Source organism: Oncorhynchus masou, unplaced genomic scaffold (genome assembly GCF_036934945.1).
Source record: "Oncorhynchus masou masou isolate Uvic2021 unplaced genomic scaffold, UVic_Omas_1.1 unplaced_scaffold_2792, whole genome shotgun sequence".
Taxonomy (NCBI): Eukaryota; Metazoa; Chordata; class Actinopteri; order Salmoniformes; family Salmonidae; genus Oncorhynchus; species Oncorhynchus masou.
In genome coordinates this window covers 1-5040 of record NW_027009219.1, presented here as the reverse complement: position 1 = coordinate 5040, position 5040 = coordinate 1, and the positions used below count along the sequence as shown (strand labels likewise).

Here is a 5040-nt window from a genome sequence, read left to right as displayed (position 1 = left end):
TCTCTTCCCCCTCTGATTAGGTCTCTATTTCTCTCTCTGTTCCTGCTACTTTCAGTGTCTGATTCTTGTTTGTGTTTTTGATGCCAGAAGCAAGCTGTCGTCCCGTTTGCTTCCACCTTGTCCTATCCTGTCGGAGTCTGCCTGGCAGGTGCATCCTGCATTATTCTAACGTTCTTTTTGTTCCATTGACTACGTTGGAAGAGGATTTATGCCATTCCTGTTTTTCATTAAAGAACTCTGTTTTCTGTTAAAACCGCTTTTGGGTCTTCACTCAAGTACATAACAGTATCATGCAGCCCTCAGGTTCATTACCAATCAGAAACGTCTAACACATCATTGTGATCTCTACAGCGCTGTTGGCTGGTGGTCATCTACCTTGCGTAGGTTTAAACACTGGTATACACTGATTTATAAGGTCATATTGTAGGCTTAAACACTGGTATACACTGATTTATAAGGCCATATTGTAGGCTTAAACACTGATTTATAAGGTCATATTGTAGGTTTAAACACTGGTATACACTGATTTATAAGGCCATATTGTAGGATTAAACACTGGTATACACTGATTTATAAGGCCATATTGTAGGTTTAAACACTGGTATACACTGATTTATAAGGCCATATTGTAGGATTAAACACTGATTTATAAGGCCATATTGTAGGTTTAAACACTGATTTATAAGGTCATATTGTAGGTTTAAACACTGGTATACACTGATTTATAAGGTCATATTGTAGGTTTAAACACTGATTTATTATATTTAAACACATATAAGGCCATGTAGGTTTAAACACTGGTATACACTGATAAAATGCCATAGTTATTCTATCAAGTAAATAAATATAAATTACGGTCCCATTGTAGGTTTAAACCAAGAAGTAGAACAGGTCTGGTGAAATAGTTTAAGCAACGAGGTTCTGGACCATAGTAAAGACCAGTATGGACTATCAATACAGGTACTGTATAAGAACCATAGTAAAGACCAGTATGGACTATCAAACAGGTACTGTATGTAGAACCATAGTAAAGACCAGTATGGACTATCAATACAGGTACTTAAAGACCAGTATGGACTATCAATACAGGTACTGTATGTAGAACCATAGTAAAGACCAGTATGGACTATCAATACAGGTACTGTATGTGAACCATAGTAAAGACCAGTATGGACTATCAATACAGGTACTGTATGTAGAACCATAGTAAAGACCAGTATGGACTATCAATACAGGTACTGTATGTAGAACCATAGTAAAGACCAGTATGGACTATCAATACAGGTACTGTATGTAGAACCATAGTAAAGACCAGTATGGACTATCAATACAGGTACTGTATGTAGAACCATAGTAAAGACCAGTATGGACTATCAATACAGGTACTGTATGTAGAACCATAGTAAAGACCAGTATGGACTATCAATACAGGTACTGTATGTAGAACCATAGTAAAGACCAGTATGGACTATCAATACAGGTACTGTATGTAGAACCATAGTAAAGACCAGTATGGACTATCAATACAGGTACTGTATGTAGAACCATAGTAAAGACCAGTATGGACTATCAATACAAAGTGACCATTTAGAATGAGGCCCAGTTCAATGAGAGGAAGTCTTAACAGAACTGGGGGATGACAGACAGGGAAGTGGGGGAGATCTAATATATTTTTGTGCCAAACACTAAAGCATGATATTGTAAACCATTCCCTAAGAACACTACTTTAGACCTGGTCAGAAGCACCGTAGTGCATTACGTAGGGAATAGAACCATTTGGAACAGAGACAGTAATTCCCCTGAACATCTTCCTCTTCCTCATCTGGTTTCTTGAACAGCCCTTCACTTCCCCTCTTCCTCCCCTCCTCCCTCTTCATTCTATTCTATCAGCCACACCACTAGCTCACCTCCACACAATACATTTACAAGTTAAAGACACACCTTGGAATAAATAACAAAGGAAAACTATTACTAGATGAAGTTGAGTGTTTTTTATTATTTCCCATCACCATAAATCATATTTAATCACTGAACAGTAGCAGACCTAACTTCATCTGTTCCTGACTCTGGATAGTGGATTAAAAAGACCATCAATCTCCAATGATATTAAAGTACTATTCTGAACATTACTGATATACTGAGTGGCAAGTCAAGATATCTGCTGGTTTTATTGTTTGGTCAACAGCACCACCTGCTGGACAGGTTTAATGTTGCTGGACTGAGCAGTATGGGAGGATGAAAGATGACACATTTAGGGCCGGTTTCCTGGACATCTACATTGAACATACTGTTTAGTCCAGGACTAGGATTCATCTGTGTCTGGGAAACCAGACCATATAGTTTAGTAGAAAGGAAGTGATACCAGCTTGTAGTGGGCTGACTAGTCCTGAATTGTCCTTTAGTTCCTGGACCATTTTCCATGCAGCTCCAGGTGACAGAGAACACATCAATTAGGACCGAGCCAACAAGCTGATCAATGATACTGAGGAGAATTACATAGAGACAGAGAACCAACTGAGAAAACATATCAATGGTTCTGAATGACAACCAATATACATCAACACCAGACATCATGATTCATGGAAATGTACAAGATTAAAACATTGGATTGAATTTTAATTAATAACAAATCAGTTTACAGTTTAACCAGCTCAGCAGAATCATTATAATCATAGAGCCAAACCCAGGATAGAGGGGCTGAGTGAATGTGGTCTGGACTCTGTGGAGGAGGGTCATTGTGTCAGAGACACTGTAGAAGGACAGAGTACCTGCCTTGTGATCCAGGTACACTCCTACTCTGGAGGACTGAGGGCCTGATACTTTAGTCTCAACATTATTGTGTCTGAAACAATAACCATCACTAGAGCACTTTAAACTCCAGGACTTGTTATTGTATCCAAATCCATCATCTCTCACTGTTCTGCTGATGTCTTTATATGAGACTGCTGTATCAACACCACCAGTCCTCTCCACCTCCCAGTAACAGCGTCCAGACAGACCCTCTCTACACAGAACCTGGTACCAGTTGGTGAATCTGTCTGGATGGTCAGGATATGGTTGGACATGGAATGTAAAGGTCACCTTTCTGTTCCCTTTAGACAGAGAGAGGTCTGTGTTTGCTGTGTTTGGGTCCAGTGTGAGCTGACAGGAATCTGGGAGAAGAGCAGAGACCAATGAGGGGAGTCAGAACAATAAGTTAAGTCAGATACTGTATCTCCCCTGTCTTTGATTAGAGCACAGCAGAGATCAAATCAGAGAAATATGAGGAGTCAGATAGAGACCCAGTCTTTGATTAGATCTACTATTGCTATATATTTCTAGAGGGATTGTTAGGAGTGTCAGTAAAAAGAGACTGTTAGTTACTTCACAATAAAGAGACTCACATTGTAACAACTGTTCTCTGGTCTTGGGCTCTGGAGGCAGTACAACATCCACTATATTCACTACAGACACACAAACACATTGACAGAGAGAGGGAATGTTATCATCAGACCATATTCCACATGTATATGACTAGTAGGGAACTTTCAATGGTCTAAAGTTGATGTTCTTATTGTTTTCAACACACCTGTAGTGGAGATCTTGGTCCATTCTCCTTTAAGGAAGTCTTCTAGTTTCTCTCTCAGTTCAGACACAGTCTGACTCACATCTCCAAAGTACTGAAGAGGACGGACAACGATGCTGGGTAAGTCTGAAGATACACTGATACTGGAGAGAGACTGATACCTCTGGAGAGAGAGAGAGAGAGAGAGAGAGAGAGAGAGACTGATACCTCTGGAGAGAGAGAGAGAGAGAGAGAGAGACTGAGAGAGACACAACTCTGGAGAGAGAGAGAGAGAGAGAGACTGATACCTCTGGAGAGAGAGAGAGAGAGAGATACCTCTGGAGAGAGAGAGAGAGACAGAGGACTGACAGAGAGAGAGAGAGAGGGCGGGGAGACTGAGAGGAGGACTGGACAGAGAGAGAGAGAGAGAGAGGAGACTGGACAGAGAGAGAGAGGACGGACAGAGAGAGAGAGGGGATACGGACAGAGAGAGAGAGAGAGAGAGAGACAGATACCTCTGGAGAGAGAGAGAGGGAGAGACAGAGAGAGATACCTCTGGAGAGAGAGAGAGAGAGAGAGACTGATACCTCTGAGAGAGAGAGAGGACAGAGAGACTGATACCTCTGGAGGACAGAGAGAGAGAGGACTGATACCCTCTGGAGAGAGAGAGAGAGAGGAGACTGGACAGAGAGAGAGAGAGAGAGAGAGAGAGACGGACAGAGAGAGAGACAGAGAGAGAGACTGATACGGACAGAAGAGAGAGAGAGACGGACAGAGAGAGATACGGACAGAGAGAGAGAGAGAGACGGACAGAGAGAGAGGAGAGAGAGAGAGAGAGGAGACATACCTCTGAGAGAGAGAGAGAGGGACTGATAGAGAGAGAGAGGGACAGAGAGATAGGGGAGAGGGACAGAGAGAGAGAGAGGGGACGGACACAGAGAGAGAGGGCGGGGAGAGAGAGAGAGGACGGACAGAAAGAGAGAGAGAGGGGGACGGACAGAGAGAGAGAGGACGGACGGAGAGAGAGAGGGACGGACGGACAGAGAGAGAGGGGGACGGACAGAGAGAGAGAGGGGAGACGGACAGAGAGAGAGAGAGAGGACGGACAGACAGAGAGGGACGGACAGACAGAGAGGGGGACGGACAGACAGAGAGAGGACGGACAGACAGACAGAGAGGGAGGACAGACAGACAGATACCTCGGACAGAGAGAGGAGACTGATACACAGACAGAGAGAGAGACGGACACCTCTGACAGAGAGAGACAGAGAGACGGACAGACTGGAGACAGAGAGAGACGGACAGACAGACAGAGAGATGGACGGACAGAAAGAGAGAGAGAGGACGGACAGACAGAGAGATGGACGAGAGAGAGAGAGAGGGACGGACAAAGACAGAGAGAGGGACGGACAAAGAGAGAGAGAGAGGGACGGACAAAGAGAGAGAGAGAGAGGGACGGACAGAGAGAGAGAGAGAGGGACGGACAGAGAGAGAGC

At 43.5% G+C, this 5040-nt stretch overlaps 1 long non-coding RNA gene across 1 annotated transcript; it reads right to left on the bottom strand.

The window, feature by feature from the left end:
- Positions 1 to 2120: 2120 nt before the first annotated feature.
- On the bottom strand, positions 2121 to 3764 carry LOC135533906 (uncharacterized). Its single transcript, XR_010454606.1, has 3 exons — positions 3569 to 3764; positions 3384 to 3443; positions 2121 to 3152 (listed from the first exon to the last, which is right to left on the bottom strand). It is a non-coding gene; the product is annotated as an uncharacterized LOC135533906 (long non-coding RNA).
- Positions 3765 to 5040: the final 1276 nt, after the last annotated feature.